We start from the raw sequence: 19,207 nt of genomic DNA on the forward strand, positions 1-19,207 counted from the left end.
GCAGGCTCGAGTTACCCCATTGGTTCTCGAGGCGATAGATGGCAGACCCCTGCAACCACCGCAGGTTACCCACGAGACTATGCCAGTTGAAGTAGCTATTGGGGCTGTTCACAGGGAGTTGGCCTGTTTCCAGGTGATTTCCTCTCCGCACTATTCGGTGGTTTTGGGGTATCCCTGGCTCCAGATGCACAATCCAACCTTCAATTGGCAAACTGCCGAGATTCTCTCGTGGTCTCCACAGTGTGGGGCCGGGTGCATCCGTGGGCCGGTTAAGGTGTTGTGTGCCTCCTCGGACTCTGCGTTGCCCACTGATTATGGGGAGTACCAGGACGTGTTTGATAAGGTACGCGCTGGTGCATTACCTGCTCATCGTCCTTACGACTGCGCCATATCCTTGCAACCCGGTGCCACTCCTCCGCGTGGCAGGGTGTATCCTCTCTCGGTTGCGGAGAATAAGGCCATGGAGGAGTACGTTGCGGATGCGCTTTCCCGGGGGCACATTCGTAAGTCTACTTCCCCAGCAGGAGCGGGCTTTTTCTTTGTAAAGAAGAAGGGTGGTGAATTGAGGCCTTGCATTGATTATAGGGGTCTCAATCGAATCACCACTAAGAATGCATACCCGATTCCCTTGATTACTGAGTTGTTCGACCGCCTTAAGGGGGCAACAGTCTTTACCAAACTTGACCTTAGGGCGGCGTACAACCTTGTACGGATCAAACAGGGGGATGAGTGGAAGACCGCGTTTAACACCAGAACCGGTCACTACGAATACCTGGTGATGCCCTTCGGGTTATGTAACGCGCCCGCAGTTTTTCAGGAATTCATAAATGATGTCCTTCGTGACTTGTTGCAGCAGTGCGTGGTAGTTTACTTGGATGACATCCTGGTTTACTCTGCCTCCATGGAGTCCCATATCTAGGATGTCAAGCAGGTGCTGCAACGATTACGTGAGAACAAACTTTTTTGTAAACTTGAGAAGTGCGAATTCCATCGATCCCAAGTTGCCTTTTTAGGCTACATCATTTCTGTGGAGGGATTCTCCATGGACCCTCAGAAGGTTTCGGCGGTTCTGCAGTGGCCTCGTCCCAATGGTCTTCGGCCCATTCAGCGCTTTTTGGGTTTTGCCAACTACTATCGGAAGTTCATCAGGAACTTCTCCACGCTGGCAAAACCTCTCTCAGACCTAACCAAGAAGGGCAGTAATCCTCACGAGTGGCCATCCGAGGCCATCATAGCTTTTGAGGCTCTGAAATCCGCCTTCGCTTCGGCTCCGATACTGTCTCATTCCAATCCTGGATTGCCCTTCGTCCTTGAGGTTGATGCATCCGAGACGGGAGTAGGCGCTCTCCTGTCTCAACGTCGGTCGCCCGATGGACCCCTACTTCCCTGTGGGTTCTACTCCAGGAAGCTTTCCTCTGCAGAGTGCAACTACCAGATTGGAGATAGGGAGTTGTTGGCAATCATTCTGGCTCTCAAGGAACCTGCTCGAGGGCTCCGCAGTTCCGGTCCTCATTCTTACCGATCATAAGAACCTGACTTATCTTTCGGAGGCCAAAAGATTGACACCCTGTCAGGCCAGATGGGCCTTGTTCTTGTCGCGGTTCAACTATGTGGTCTCCTATTTGCCTGGTTCCAAGAATGTCAGGGCTGATGCATTATCGCGGCAATACTCTGAGTTGTCCAGGGAGGACTCTGAGCCAACCTCGGTCATACCTCCGGATCAGATCCTGGCTGCCATTCGTACCAGTCTGACTTCTCCCCTTGGGGAGCAGATTTTGGCGGCTCAAACTGACGCTCCTCCCGAGAGACCGGAGGGTAGATGTTTTGTACCCGAGGGGTTGCGCACCCGTCTGCTGCGTACCTACCATAACTCCAAAACTGCCGGGCATCCGGGGAGGAACCAGTTGTCTTGGGTCGTCTCTCGGTTGTTCTGGTGGCCAACTCTCCGTGCCGATATCGCCTCTTATGTAGCGGCATGTTCGATCTGTGCCCAGAATAAATCTCCACGGCATCTTCCAATGGGTCTTCTGCAACCCATTCCCAATGGGGAGCGTCCTTGGTCACACCTGGGCATGGACTTTATTGTAGACCTCCCTGTGTCTCGGGGTCATACGGTCATCCTCATGGTCGTCGATCGTTTTTCCAAAATGTGCCATTGTATTCCACTCAGGAAATTACCAACAGCGAAAGAACTGGCCACGGTCTTTTCCAGGGAGATTTTTCGCCTGCATGGGTTGCCCAAGGTGATTGTCTCGGACCGCGGGAGTCAGTTCGTGTCCAGATTCTGGCGCGCCTTCTGCTCCCAGTTGGGTATTAGTCTCTCCTTTTCTTCAGCCTACCACCCGCAGTCCAATGGGGCTGCGGAGCGTTCCAATCAGGCCTTAGAACAATTCCTTCGGTGTTATATCTCGGACCATCAGGACGATTGGGCCGATCTCCTGCCTTGGGCAGAGTTTGCCAGGAACTCAGCGGTCAACTCCTCCTCCAGGATGTCCCCCTTCATGGCCAACTATGGGTACCAACCCGCAGTATTACCTGAGAGGTTCTCACCACAGGACATTCCGGCTGTGGAGAACCATCTTGCTACCCTGCGTTCTTCATGGGGGCAGATCCAGAGGGCTTTGAGGGACTTGGCTCAGCGTCAGAAGTTCCAGGCTGATCGCAGACGGTTGCCCGCTCCTTCATACCAGGTCGGCGATCGGGTGTGGTTGTCTACTCGTAACCTCAATCTTCTGGTGCCCACACCCAAACTAGCTCCCCGTTTTGTCGGTCCTTTTCGCATTCTCCGCAAGGTGAATCCGGTGGCCTATGCCCTTGCCCTTCCACCTGGGATGCGGATCTCCAATATCTTTCATGTATCACTGTTGAAACCTCTGATCTGCAATCGCTTCACTACCTCTCTGCCTCGGCCCCGTCCCATTCGGGTTGACGGTCATGAGGAGTATGAGGTGAGCCGGATCCTGGACTCTCGATTGGTGCGCGGCCGATTACAGTTCCTGGTTCATTAGCGCGGTTATGGTCCCGAGGAGCGTTCCTGGGTTCCTTCCGCGGATGTCCATGCTCCTGCCCTCCTCCGCGCGTTTCATACCCGCTTTCCTCAGAAACCTTTTGTTGAGCCGCGGAGGGGGAGGGGCCCTTGAGGAGGAGGTACTGTCAAGGTCCTACCTTTTCCCAGAGGTTGTTACTCCATGTGCTGGCATCCATCTTGGATTTCTGCTGAGCATGATGGGAATCTTTTATGCCTTCAGGTCTCTGAGGTCCATCCCCCAGAGGGGTGTGGCTGAGTACATAAGCGCCTGGGATCCGCACATGCTCTTTGCACTTGTGTCTTGTGTCTTTGTCTTGCTACAGCTCTGTGTATACGCTCGTGACTCTTCTGGTATTCTGACTCGGCTTGTGACTAAGACCATTCTCTGTGTTTCCCTTTGATCTGACCTTCCGTTTCTGAACACGGCCCGTGACCTGTGATTCTCTGTCTACTGTTCTGTACTGTTTTGTCCCGTTGTTATTGACCCGGCTTGCCTGACTACGCTATTGTCATTCTCACCAGCTACACGCCATTGGCGGCGGCCATTACCGCAGCCGGGGTGTCTCGGGGGCCGCGACCTGGTCCCTGGCTGTGTCAAGTCCATCCCCACCATCAGGGGCCCTGGTGAAGGGCAGCCTGGGACTTAGACTCCGCGCCCTGAGGGACTTCGGTCTGTTGGTGGTGGTTGTCATCAGCCAGTGCGTTACCCTGCCACTATTCCTACCTGTCCGTTCCACAGCCCTGCCCTGACATCGTGCCAACACAATTCTAGCCACTGGAGTACAGGTAGGCTGTGCTTCTAAGTAGAATTCAAAGAAGAAAACTGACCACGTGGGGATGGATGTGCTTCCATGGTATGGTCAGTTTGAAATAGGACAACAGAAAGACTGGCAGGATCACCAGGCATTTCACACAAAGGAAGCAATGCAAAGAGAACAGGATACTTTTTAATATGCAGTGAGGAACAGAAGTATTTGAACACCCTGCGGTTTTGGAAGTTCTCCCACTTAGAAATCATGGAGGAGTCTGGAATTCACATTGTAGGTACATTCCCACTCTGAGAGAATTAAAAAAAAAAATTCAGGAAATCACATTGTATGATTTTTAAAGAATTTATTTGTCTTGCACTGCTGAACATAAGTATTTGAACACCTAAGAAACAGCAAGAATTCTGGCTCTCAAAGACCTGTTACTGTGCCATTAAAAAGTCCACTCATTAATCTAACTTAGTAGCACCTGTCTGAGCTCTTTAAAGACACCTCTCCACCCCACAGTCAGTCAGACGCAAACTACTACCATGGGCAAGACCAAAGAGCTGTCAAAGACACCAGAGACAAAATTGTGGACCTCCACAAGGCTGGAAAGGGCTATGGGGCAATTGCCAAGCAGCTTGGTGAAAATAGATCAACTGTTGGAGCAATTGTTAGAAAATGGAAGAGGCTAAAGACAACGGTCAGTCTCCCTCGGACTGGGGCTCCATGCAAGATCTCACCTCGTGGGGTATCACTGATGATAAGAAAGGTGAGGAATCAGCCCAGAACTACAAGGGAGGAGCTGGTCAATGACACGAAGAGAGCTTGGACCACAGTTTCAGAGGTCACTGTCGGTAGAACACTACGCCGTCATGGTTTCAAATCATGCATTACACGGAAGGTTCCACTGCTCAAGTCATCACATGTCCAGGCCCATCTGAAGTTTGCCAATGACCATCTGGATGATCCAGAGGAGGCATGGGAGAAAGTCATGTGGTCAGGTGGTCAGATGAGACCAAAGTAGAACCTTTTTGGTCTAAACTTCACTCGTCGTGTTTGGAGGAAAAAGGATGAGTTGCATCCCAAGAACACCATCCCTACTGTGAAGCATGGGGGTGGTAACATCATGCTTTGGGGGTGTTTTTCTGCAAAGGGCACAGGACGACTGCACTGTATTAAGGAGAGATTAATGGGGCCATTTATTGTGAGATTTTGAGCAACAACCTCCTTCCCTCAGTCGGAGCATTGAAGATGGGTCGTGGCTGGGTCTTCCAACATGACAACGACCCGAAGCACACAGCCAGGATAACCAAGGAGTGGCTCCATACGAAGCATATCAAGGTTCTGGAGTGGCCTAGCCAGTCTCCAGACCTAAATCCAATAGAACATTTTTGGAGGGAGTTGAAACTCCGTGTTGCTCAGCGACAGCCCCGAAACCTGACAGATCTAGAGGAGATCTGTGTGGAGGAGTGGGCCAAAATCCCTGTTGCAGTGTGTGCAAACCTGGTTAAGAACTACAGGAAACGTTTGACCTCTGTAATTGCAAACAAAGGCTTCTGTACCAAATATTAATATTGATTTTCTAAGGTGTTCAAATACTTATGTTCAGCAGTGCAAGACAAATAAATTCTTTAAAAATCATACAATGTGATTTCCTGAATTTTGTTTTTTAATTCTGTCTCTCAGAGTGGGAATGCACCTACAATGTGAATTTCAGACCCCTCCATGATTTCTGTGTGTTCAAATACCTCTGTTCTTCACTGTAAGTGCATGCTACCAAAGACACATATAAGAAAATATGACATCTTGGGGTAACATACACTTTAATGCTGCCCTCCCCAGCAGCACATACTTATCATCACTTTGCTTCCCAGTGATCTGTTATACTATCAAGAAAGAAGAGGGAAGCCCTAGGTAAGTTTTAGGTCACTGTAGTCAGAGTATACCCACAGCTACTGTTTCCCTACCTCCGTGTGACAACAGAGAAGGAAGTCACATACTGCTGTACAGTATAACCAGATGTACTGTAAACTTTAGTGTTTGCTGAATGGGGCAGCCAGAGAGAGAGAAGAAAAGTATGTACTGTATGTCTTTGGGGGAGGGATATTAAAGTGAACCTGCATGGGCAATTTTTAGGGTTACCTTCAGTTTTAAAGTTGTGCTTAATAAAAACATGCAATTCTTCAGTAGATAAATCAATGTTCTCTCATACCCGTCATTCCAGAAATGTATAACAAAGCTGAGTCTTCTGCGTCTGTGCTGCACTGACCTTCTCTTTTCTAGTGTGGCTCAATTCACAATGAAACTAATTAAACAAAATGTCTTTGTGTTTTTGGCAATATTATACTTGGCACCAAAGCAAATCCATTAGACAGCAATGTGCAGGAAAAAACAAAATGAACTCCTTTTTTACTTTGGAATTATACATTATGCTTGGCATAGATAAAAAATAAAGTAAACATAAATTATTAATGTCCTTGCGTATTGCTTGATAAGGCAAATTTGTTCGGAAAGCTTGTTTATAACTATTTGTAATAGATTTTGTAAATAGGCTGCATTTAAATAATATACTTGTTAACCACTTTTAAATAAAGAAAGATAAAACATGCCCTAACAAAAAAAAACAGTTGCAGTATAGTGCTACAAATAAGCACTGACCAGGAGATGAACGTGAGCCATCATTATTATTATTATTATTATACAGTATTTATAAAGCGCCAATAGTTCGCTCAGCGCTGTACATTACAAAGGGGGACAGAACATGTGACAGAACAATACCAATACAATGCAAAACATGAGGGGATCAAGGGCCCTGCTCTTTCGAGCTTACAATCTAGGAGGGAGGGGGTGGTGGCACAGGAGGAGATAGCTGTGGGGGATGGAGTGGTAGGAAGAGTGGAGGAGGTCGGCAAGTTAGCAGGGGGTGGGGTAGGCTTCCCTGAAGAGATGGGTTTTCAGGGTGCGCCTAAAGGAGAGGAGAGTAGGTGATAATCTGATGGGTTGGGGCAGGGAGTTCCAGAGGATGGGTGACACCCTGGAGAAGTCCTGGAGGCGGGCATGGGAGGAGGAGACCAGGGAACTAGAGAGAAGGAGGTCTTGTGAGGAGTGGAGTGTGCGTGCTGGGCGGTACTTGGATATTAGGTCAGAGATGTAGTACGGGGCAGTATGGTGGACAGCTTTGTACGTCAGCGTTAGGATTTTGAATTTGATCCGTTGCGCAATCGGAAGCCAGTGGAGGGATTGGCAGAGGGGGGTGGCGGAGACAGAGCGGTTGGAAAGGTGAATGAGTCTGGCAGCCGTATTCAGGATCGACTGAAGCGGGGATAGCCAGCGGCGAGGCAGGCCAGTGAGGAGGGAGTTGCAGTAGTCGAGTCGTGATATGATGAGGGAGTGGATGAGCTGTTTAGTGGTTTCTGGGGTTAGGAACGTGCGGATTTTGGCGATGTTGTGGAGGTGGAGTCTGCACGAGTTTGTTAAAGATTGGACTTGGGGCTGGAAGGATAGGTTGGAGTCCAGAATGACACCCAGTACTCTGGCCTGCAGGGCGGGTTTGATGGTAGCGTTGTTGGATGTGACGGAGAAATCAATGGGGGGTGGTGTCCGGGCTGGGGGGAAGACAAGAAACTCGGTTTTGGAGAGGTTCAATTTAAGGAAGTGGAGTGACATCCAGTCTGATATGTCGCTCAGTAGGTGTGTGATTCGGGCTGAGACCAAGGGGGTGAGGTGGGGGGTTGAGAGATAGATTTGTGTGTCATCGGCATAGAGGTGGTAGTTGAAGCCGTGAGAGTGTATGAGTTGGCCAAGGGAGGAGGTATAGATGGAGAAGAGAAGGGGATTGAAGATACAACATCATTAAGTTGTATGTAAAGCAAAACTTTTCTCTTAGTGTTGGATAGAGTATTGAATGTTTAAAACCTCTGACAAGTTTTTTTACCACTTCCTATCCTAGTGAAAAAGCAGAAAGTAAGAAGATATACTCTACAACAGTGTTTCTCAACCTTTTTTCAGTCAAGGCACCCTTTAAAATTATGGACAGTCCCGAGGCACCCCATTCTAAAATATGAAAAACGATTCTAATATTTTTATATAATGCAGCAACATCCACACATGTAGGACACCCAACATTAGAGGTGATTTATTCTTCCAAAGCAAATTCACTTTTGCACACTGGTACTGACTAGTATTCCAGTGTTTCTCCTCTCCCTCAGTTTTTCTGCATCACTGAGCTAATGTGACTCCAGCACTGATGAAAAAGGGTCAAACTAGGATGCTGTGATGGCAGCCAACTTCCTCCTTATCAACTGATGATGTCATTGGTTATCAGGACGTGGGTGGCTAGAGGGTCATAATGGCGCAAAATGAAAACCTGTGGCTATGTGTAACTAAAAGGCAGGCTTGTTCCACCCGCTGGCTTGCATACAAGTTTTGGGCAATTTAAGACATTTTGCCAAGGCACTGAGGAAACCTCAAGGCACCCTGGTTGAGAAAGGCTGGTCTACAAAGCAACTGGATATCTCTCAGTTATCTGCTGAACAGGTTTTCCCATTGAAGAATTTCTTTCCCCTCCAGTTCCCTGTGACAATTAGTATGGTAACCTTTTTTTTTAGATAATACACAAGCAAATGTTATTTTCAGTGCACATTACACCCTCTATGCCAATACAAGTCAATATTCCCTTCTACAACAGGAAATGCTTCAAGAGCAGTAAAAACAAATGGGAAACCCCTCTCAAATGATCTTCACTACTCATGCCCAGTTGAAAGTTTGGGTAATCAGCCATCTCTTGGACCTCTGGCCAATTCAGAGCAACAAAAATGGCAAACACTACACTCAGATCTCTAAATACATTTTATTAAAGAAAAATGCATTCACATGTTTATTTATTTAACAAGTGTGTCTACTTGTTCCACCCTCCTGTGCAAGGCCCCCTTCTTCTATGACGTGTTACACTAGGACATTTTTCCACCCCTATAGTGACTGACTCTCATTGAGAATTAGAGTAGTAACTGACCTGTGGGATTTAATTTTTTGAAAGATTCTAATCAACTTTGGCAACATTACAAATCAGAACCAAATGACCTCCTGGGATTTTTACAGAGAATTATGTAACCTGTAAGTTTGGTTTTGTGGGTAAAAACACCCTGTAATGAATGATATCAGAAAAGGATGCAAAAAAATGTGCATTTATTATTTTTGTCCAAAAGGTGAACTTCTCCTTTAAGGCCTATGGAGCACACTGAGGTCACCAGCTTAAAGGATAAATTCACCATTTGGACAAAAATAATAAATGCAAATTTTTTTTGCAGGTAAAAAAATGTGCATTTATTATTTTTGTTCAAAGGAGTTTTCAAATCTGACAGAGTATGGGGAGAAGTTCACCCATACTATCTGTCAGAGGGAGGAGGGGTGGCAAGCATGGCTGCAGCTATGGGAACATGTTACATGTTCCACCCTAAAAACGGGTAGAACATGTAACATGGTGAACTTATCCTTTAAGAATCCACACATATCAATTCAATACAACACCTTTAGGACAAAATAGAATGGGGGATAGTAGCATGACTGTGTAGTGGCAAAACCAATGGCCAGACAACATAAAATAAAATGCCTAGGAAACATTTCCAGCACTTTGCTGAATCCATTCAGACAAGAATTTAAGATGATTTGATACTAAATATAGGTGCTGTTCAATATTAAACAGGTTAATCCAATTAAATGCATTGGCAAGTCCTATTAGTTCAGTTTACTTTCTTGGCCAACAGTTTCAGACCGTGGTGTGCACTTTTTGAAAAGTGTTAATTTATAAAAGCATTTTCTTAGCAGTGCTTCAGTACACATTGTCAATAAATATTACACATAGATACTGTACACTATTGGGTATTTACTAAAATTGGAGAGTGCAAAATCTGGTGCAGCTGTGCATGATAGGCAATCAGCTTCCAGGTTTTTTTGTCAAAGCTTAATTGAACAAGCTGACATTAGAAGCTGGTTGGCTGCCATGCACAGCTTTTGCACTCTTAAGTAAATAAACTCCTATTTGGTGAAATGATTAGTAATAGTTTGGTAATGGAGTAAGGGTGCATCTGTAAGGTTTAGTGGCAGGTCAAGAATACAAAGATTCCTTAAAAAAAAAAAAAAAAAAAAAGAGTTTAGACTTTTCTTATAGCCTTAAAACCTATTAACAGTGTATGCTTCAAAATTCATCAGCCTATCATACTGCTGAGCTTTTTTTCTTCAACTGAATGTAAGTTTTTATTTACACCAACCCCACTGGACTGCCATTGGTGGTGTTGCCTAATACAGCCCCAGTGCAAAGAAAAATCAATCTGCTTCATGTCCCTTTGCTTCAGTTCACACCTCATCAGTGTGCACTGAAATAAGTAGGACATGTTGCACTTTTTCTCAGCACTTTATAATTCATTATAACACATTGCTACATGCTGCTGCACATGGAGTTAAAGGATAAGTTCACCTTTGGAACATGTTACTGTGGAGCGCCGTGGTAGTTCATTGAAGCTTCCTATCAGAATATCTGCTTCACCGTACATCCTGTATGGCAAGCAGAAATTCTGCCAGGTCTGCTGGAGACCTGCATGGCATCAGATCAGTGATGCAATGCTTTTCAGGCTTCATTGGACAAACATAATAAATGCACATTTTGTTTATCCACAAACAAATGTGCATTTATTATTTGTGTCCAAAAGGTGAACGTATCCTTTAAACAAATAATCAGGTTAAAGAAATGGAAAAAAGCAAGTCTTACAATGCATCAGAGCATGTGTGCACAACACATACCAGCATGTGTGTTATGAGAAAATTACCATGAGCCTGCAGGTGTGAATATGCCCTAAAATGCTTCCTAATCATTTCCATTGTCTTCTTCTTTGAGATGTATAAGCCATGTTAAAAACAACCAAGTGTTTTGCTTAATGTTGCTGTGACAAGTGCATGCTATTTTGGACCTTTGCAATGAGGTCACATTGGGGTTGATTTAGTAAAACCGGAGCCCTCTGAATCTGGTGCAACTGTGCATGGTAGCCAATCAGCTTCTAGCGTGTTCAATTAAGCTTTGACAAAAAAAAACTGAAAGCTGATTGATTTCTATGCAGAGCTGCACCAGATTTTGCACTCTCCAGTTTTAGTAAGTCAACCCCAGTATGTTTTGAGCTCAGATCTCCAAAAACTACAGAGATTGTTCTCATTTTTAACTAGCTGTTAGATGTGTTCATGATCTACACTCAGTTCATATTGCTTGTATATAAGTTATAAACCAGGGGTCAGCAACCCATAGATTGCAGCCAGGTGACTTGATAGATCGTGGTCTAGGCTTGCTGACCCACCATTCCAGAGCATCAGAGTGCAATGCACTTGTAAAATTGGAGCTGTAGTAGGGAGTAAGAGCCACATAAGCCGATGCCTCCTCTGTAGTGCTGGATTCTGTCTCATGTGGAGTGATACCAACTGCATTCCCCCATTATCCCAGCTAGTAGTCTCCAGAGTGGTGCCAGCAGCAGGAAAGAACATCTTCAGGTCAGTGTAAAGCAATACACTGGGCATAATGGTATAGACATCTAATGCACTGAAGTGTACCTGAAGTTTTCTATTATATCCTGTGGGTTTGATGCACTTTCTGAAAGCGCTCCAAAACTCTTGAATGCAGCTGATTTGGTGCGCTTTCATAAAGTGCACCAAGCCCACAGGATATAATAGAAGTCCATGGCAAAGAGCAGTTAACCCAGGAATGTCACAAACATGGTGCAGATAATTTGAAGCACATCAATGTGAAAGCAGCCATACAGTAAGTTCATTTACATTTGCAGTTTTGGTTGTGGTAATACCCCATAGTTAAGATGTTTTTACCACCCCAATTGCACCCCCTTTAGTTGTAGTGGCCAGGGGTGTACACTAGAGATGAGCGAATCGAACTAGGCGAAGTGGAATTCATTTCGAATATTAGGAAAATTTCGATTCGCGCCGAATCCGAAAATAAGCAGACTTCGAATGCGCGAATCGAAATTTTTCCTAAAATGGCGGCGACATGTGCGGCGACGGAGCGGGGATGTCTGGGAAGGCGCGCAGACAAGGCGCGCTGACCCATAATGCATTCATTCATGACATGTGATCGCATTAGCCAATCAGCAGCCAGCCAGCCAGCACTGTGTAATGGTCGAGCTATAAATGGCGGCCATTTTAGAATTCTCCATTTGCCTCCAGTCAATCAACAGAGGCAGACCTGGCTGTATTCAGGGAGAGAGTTAGGGACACAGAAACGTTACTTAGGGCCACAGAAACGTTACTTAGGGCCACAGAATCGTTACTTAAGGCCACAGAAACGTTACTTAGGGCCACAGAAACGTTACTTAGGGACAGACACAGAATTGTTACTGAGGGACACAGATTTGTTACTGAGGGCCACAGAACCGTTACTTAGGGACACAGAATTGTTACTCAGGGACAGACACAGAATTGTTACTGAGGGACACAGAATTGTTACTGAGGGACACAGAATTGTTACTCAGCGACAGACACAGAATTGTTACTCAGGGACAGACACAGAATTGTTACTGAGGGACACAGAATTGTTACTGAGGGTCACAGAATTGTTACTGAGGGACACAGAATTGTTACTCAGGGAAAGACACAGAATTGTTACTCAGGGACAGACACAGAATTGTTACTGAGGGACACAGAATTGTTACTCAGGGACACAGAATTGTTACTCAGGGACAGACACAGAATTGTTACTCAGGGACAGACACAGAATTGTTACTGAGGGACACAGAATTGTTACTGAGGGACACAGAATTGTTACTCAGGGACACAGAATTGTTACTGAGGGAAACAGAATTGTTACTCAGGGACACAGAATTGTTACTCAGGGACAGACACAGAATTGTTACTCAGGGACAGACACAGAATTGTTACTGAGGGACACAGAATTGTTACTGAGGGACACAGAATTGTTACTCAGCGACAGACACAGAATTGTTACTCAGGGACAGACACAGAATTGTTACTTAGGGACACAGAATTGTTACTCAGGGACAAAGAATTGTTACTCAGGGACAGATACAGAATTGTTACTGAGGGACAGACACAGAATTGTTACTGAGGGACACAGAATTGTTACTGAGGGACACAGAATTGTTACTCAGCGACAGACACAGAATTGTTACTCAGGGACAGACACAGAATTGTTACTGAGGGACACAGAATTGTTACTGAGGGACACAGAATTGTTACTGAGGGACACAGAATTGTTACTCAGGGACACAGAATTGTTACTCAGGGACACAGAATTGTTACTGAGGGACACAGAATTGTTACTGAGGGACACAGAATTGTTACTGAAGGACACAGAATTGTTACTGAGGGACACAGAATTGTTACTCAGGGACACAGAATTGTTACTGAGGGACACAGAATTGTTACTGAGGGACACAGAATTGTTACTCAGGGACAGACACAGAATTGTTACTCAGGGACAGACACAGAATTGTTACTCAGGGACAGACACAGAATTGTTACTGAGGGACACAGAATTGTTACTGAGGGACACAGATTTGTTACTGAGGGCCACAGAACCGTTACTTAGGGCCACAGAAACGTTACTTAGGGACACAGAATTGTTACTCAGGGACAGACACAGAATTGTTACTCAGGGACAGACACAGAATTGTTACTGAGGGACCCAGAATTGTTACTGAGGGACACAGAATTGTTACTGAGGGACACAGAATTGTTACTCAGGGACACAGAATTGTTACTCAGGGACACAGAATTGTTACTCAGGGACAGACACAGAATTGTTACTCAGGGACAGACACAGAAATGTTACTGAGGGACACAGAATTGTTACTGAGGGACACAGAATTGTTACTCAGCGACAGACACAGAATTGTTACTCAGGGACAGACACAGAATTGTTACTGAGGGACATAGAATTGTTACTGAGGGACACAGAATTGTTACTCAGCGACAGACACAGAATTGTTACTCAGGGACAGACACAGAATTGTTACTGAGGGACACAGAATTGTTACTGAGGGACACAGAATTGTTACTCAGGGACACAGAATTATTACTGAGGGACACAGAATTGTTACTCAGGGACACAGAATTGTTACTGAGGGACACAGAATTGTTACTCAGGGACACAGAATTGTTACTGAGGGACACAGAATTGTTACTGAGGGACAGACACAGAATTGTTACTGAGGGACACAGAATTGTTACTGAGGGACACAGAATTGTTACTGAGGGACACAGAATTGTTACTCAGCAACAGACACAGAATTGTTACTGAGGGACACAGAATTGTTACTGAGGGACACAGAATTGTTACTCAGGGACACAGAATTGTTACTCAGGGACAGACACAGAATTGTTACTGAGGGACAGACACAGAATTGTTACTGAGGGACACAGAATTGTTACTGAGGGACACAGAATTGTTACTCAGCGACAGACACAGAATTGTTACTCAGGGACAGACACAGAATTGTTACTGAGGGACACAGAATTGTTACTCAGGGACACAGAATTGTTACTCAGGGACACAGAATTGTTACTGAGGGACACAGAATTGTTACTGAGGGACACAGAATTGTTACTGAGGGACACAGAATTGTTACTCAGGGACAGACACAGAATTGTTACTCAGTGACAGACACAGAATTGTTACTCAGGGACAGACACAGAATTGTTACTCAGGGACAGACACAGAATTGTTACTGAGAGACACAGAATTGTTACTGAGGGACACAGATTTGTTACTGAGGGCCACAGAATCATTACTTAGGGCCACAGAAACGTTACTTAGGGCCACAGAATTGTTACTCAGGGACAGACACAGAATTGTTACTCAGGGACAGACACAGAATTGTTACTGAGGGACACAGATTTGTTACTGAGGGACACAGAATTGTTACTGAGGGACACAGAATTGTTACTCAGGGACACAGAATTGTTACTGAGGGACACAGAATTGTTACTGAGAGATAAAGAATTGTTACTGAGGGACACAGAATTGTTACTCAGGGACAGACACAGAATTGTTACTCCGGGACAGACACAGAATTGTTACTGAGGGACACAGAATTGTTACTGAGGGACACAGAATTGTTACTGAGGGACACAGAATTGTTACTCAGCGACAGACACAGAATTGTTACTCAGGGACAGACACAGAATTGTTACTGAGGGACACAGAATTGTTACTGAGGGACACAGAATTGTTACTCAGCGACAGACACAGAATTGTTACTCAGGGACAGACACAGAATTGTTACTCAGGGACAGACACAGAATTGTTACTGAGGGACACAGAATTGTTACTGAGGGACACAGAATTGTTACTGAGGGACACAGAATTGTTACTCAGGGACAGACACAGAATTGTTACTCAGGGACAGACACAGAATTGTTACTCAGGGACACAGAATCGTTTAATTAAAGAGTATGTCAGACAACATGCAGAGGAGTGGCAGAGGAGGCAATGTTTTAGGAGCGAGCAGACGTGGCAGCAGAGGAAGGGGTCGAGGCAGCACTAGTCGCATCCAGAGGCCAGTGCTCCCGGTGTCATCCAGCGGTCGTGTCTCCACCGACAACCCTGCCGTCATCGATTGGTTGGCTCGGTCGTCTTCCTCTTCCCAGGTCACCTCTGACACCTACAGCCAACGGTCGGTGGGTACGTCAGACACAACCGTTAGTTGGCATGGCCCGGGAGCAAGCCCACTGAAATCACGTGTCCTCTACCTGCCCCTGTCCTTTGGTGTTCCCTCACCAAGCAAAGTATCGCATGCTGTGGGCTCAGCCCCACTGTACAGTGAGGAAGAGCTAACAGAGGGCGGTCAGGAACGGGGGGAGACATCCGCCTCTTCAGCAGCCAGGCGAAGAAGTAGTGGCGAGGAGAGTGGCTCGGTAGCCGGTCTAGAGACAGGTCTGTCTCCTGACCCACACGCAGCCGAGGGGGCTAGTAGTGAGGCGGAGACCCTAATTGATGATGATGAGGCTGATCGCACTTGGCAGCCTCGTCGTCATCAGGCTATTGCTTCCGCATCATCAGGAGAAGAGGGTGGCAGCTTGGCAGCGAGCAAAACAGTCGGTGGGTTGCCCAGGAGGCAGCAGGGTCGCAGCAGTGTCAGTGGAGGCAAACGGCCACGGAGTACAGCACCAGCTCCACTGCAGCCTACCACCACGGCCAGTAGTGGTGCCGGTGTGCACGGAGGAAGCAGCAGTCAGCCAGTGAGGAGTATCGGGGGCAAAGTTTCCTAGTTGCCTCCACGTTTGCACGTCCTTGGTCCGGCAAAGATGTCCGCCTCTACCACCTCTTCTTCCGCCGTGTCCTCAGCCGCCACCCCCGTGCCAAGTCCCATTACCCGACCGGCATATCACATGTGCAGGGCGCAACGGTGTCACGCTGTGCTGCACCTGGTATGCCTTGGCGAACGTAGTCACACAGGGGAGGAACTTCTCAGTGTAATGAACAGAGAAATCGACAGATGGCTGTCTCCGCGCAAACTGAAAATCGGAACCATGTTGACCGACAACGGAAAGAACATGGTGTCTGCTCTGCGTCAAGGAAGGTTGTGCCATGCGCCATGCATGGCTCACGTGTTCAATCTGGTTGTCAAGCGGTTCCTAAAATCCACCATCCCACTGCAAGATATCCTTAAAATGTCACATAAACTTTGCATGCATTTCAGCCATTCCTACACCGCAAAGCACACCCTCCTTGAGCTGCAGCGGCAGAACGGAATTCCACAGCATCGCCTGATCTGCGACGTTGCAACAAGGTGGAATTCAACCCTACACATGTTAGACCACCTTTACGAACAGCGAAAGGCCATCACCGATTTCCTGATGTTACAAGCGGATAAAGGTACTCCCCTGTGTAACTTCGATGTCAGCCATTGGCAGCTCATGCGTGACACCTGCCGCTTGCTCAGGCCCTTTGAGGAGGCCACGCTATTCGTGAGTCGGCAGGACTATGGGATGAACGACGTCATTCCTCTGTTGCACGTCCTGGAACAAATGCTGTTAACAATGGCTGGTCAGGGTGCGGTAGACGTGGTGCACAGATCTCAACGCCACATGACCCCTGTGGGGGCAGGACAGGAAGAAGAGGAGGAGGTAGAGGAGGACATTTGTGCTCAGGAATTATTGAGTGAAATGGGTGGTTTTTCCACTCAGCGGACAGGAGTGGAGGAGCAGGAGCATCTGGTAGAGGAGGAGGAGACAGAGGACCCAGACGCACCGTGGCAGTATGCTGTGGAGATGGAGGCAGGGAGTCCCTCGCATTCCTTGGCACAAATGGCCCATAGCATGCTCGGTTGCTTGCGTAGCGACAGCCGAATAATAACCATCAGACAGAGGGATGACTTTTGGCTGTCCACCTTGTTGGACCCTCGCTACCGTTCAAAAATGGTGGCCTTTTTCACACCTGCTGAGAGGGAGGCCAAAATAACGTACTATAAAAACCACCTATGTAGTCAGCTGGTCTCTGCCTTTCTGCGCCAACGTCCATCCTCAGACACTGTGGGCCCTGTGCGCTCGCGTTCCGCTGCCATGGCAGCAGGGGAGGGGTGGGGTGGTAGGAGCAGTGGCAGCTCCACCAGCAGCGGCTGCCTCAGTCTGCAGTCGATGATGAGTAGCTTTCTTCACCAGCGCAGTGAGGAAACTACTAACCAGCCGCAGCAGCAGCAGCAGCATCAGGTGGACCTGGAGCAGGACCTCAAACAACAGGCTTGGGCCTACTTGGACAGCACCCTGCCAACCGAGGTAGACAATCCCCTTGACTACTGGGCAACGAAACTTGACCTTTGACCCCAACTAGCTGAATTTGCCCTTGAAAGGCTGTCATGCCCGGCCAGTAGCGTGGCATCGGAGCGCGTGTTTAGTGCGGCAGGAGGTATTGTAACTCCGCGGAGGATACGACTGTCCACCCAAAGTGTGGAGAGACTCACGTTTGTGAAAATGAATCAGGCGTGGATTAGTCTGGATTTCAAACCACCAGTTCCTGACACAACTGACTAAATCCGCCATGAATCATGCCCCAAACATGTGCCACTTTCATGTCTCCTCACACTGCTGGTGTGTTCCATTTTTTGTCATAGGGTGCTGGCAGATTACGGGCCTCCCATAGCTGCTGCCAGGCCCCTAATCTGCCATGGGCCCCTGTACCGCCTCCTCATGCTGCTGCCAGGTCCACAGTGTCTCATGCCATGTGCCACTTTCAGGTCTCCTCACACTGCTGGTGTGTTCCATTTTTTGTCATAGGGTGCTGGCAGATTACGGGCCTCCCATTGCTGCTGCCAGGCCCCTAATCTGCCATGGGCCCCTGTACCGCCTCCTCATGCTGCTGCCAGGTCCACAATGTCTCATGGGTCCCTGTACGGCTTCCCATTGCTGCTGTCTCCATCGCCACACTCTGCCATGTGCCACTTTCAGGTCTCCTCACACACTGCTGGTGTGTTCCATTTTTTGTCATAGGGTGCTGGCAGATTACGGGCCTCCCATAGCTGCTGCCAGGCCCCTAATCTGCCATGGGCCCCTGTACCGCCTCCTCATGCTGCTGCCAGGTCCAGAGTCTCTCATGGGTCCCTGTACGGCCTCCCATTGCTGCTGTCTCCATCGCCACACTCTGCCATGTGTCACTTTCAGGTCTCCTCACACTGCTGGTGTGTTCCATTTTTTGTCATAGGGTGCTGGCAGATTACGGGCCTCCCATAGCTGCTGCCAGGCCCCTAATCTGCCATGGGCCCCTGTACCGCCTCCTCATGCTGCTGCCAGGTCCAGAGTCTCTCATGGGTCCCTGTACGGCCTCCCATTGCTGCTGTCTCCATCGCCACACTCTGCCATGTGCCACTTTCAGGTCTCCTCACACACTGCTGGTGTGTTCCATTTTTTGTCATAGGGTGCTGGCAGATTACGGGCCTCCCATTGCTGCTGCCAGGCCCGTAATCTGCCATGGGCCCCCGTACTGACTCCTCATGCTGCTGCCAGGCCCGTAATCTGTCATGGGCCCCTGTTGTCGCTTGTTGGCATATTCCGCTCGTTCAGATGCTCCTTCTCCTGCTACTCCTCTTCACGGATTCCGCCAGCAGTCTTTCTTGGAATCCGTTTCCAAGAGACAACAGTTTGCGAGCACGCACCCGACGGTGCAGAAGCTGAACGTCCTCCTGTCCAAGTTGCTGCTGCCAGGCTCGTAATCTGTCATGCGCCCCTGTACCGCCTCCTCATGCTGCTGCCAGGTCCAGAGTGTGTCATGGGCCCCCGTACCGACTCCTCATGCTGCTGCCAGGCCCGTAATCTGTCATGGGCCCCTGTACCGCCTCCTCATGCTGCTGCCAGGTCCAGAGTGTGTCATGGGTCCCTGTACGGCCTCCCATTGCTGCTGCCAGGCCCGTAATCTGCCATGGGCCCC

The sequence above is a fragment of the Staurois parvus genome, unplaced genomic scaffold, assembly GCF_062004578.1.
Source record: "Staurois parvus isolate SC_StPar_1 unplaced genomic scaffold, SC_StPar_1.0 ptg000181l, whole genome shotgun sequence".
Taxonomy (NCBI): Eukaryota; Metazoa; Chordata; class Amphibia; order Anura; family Ranidae; genus Staurois; species Staurois parvus.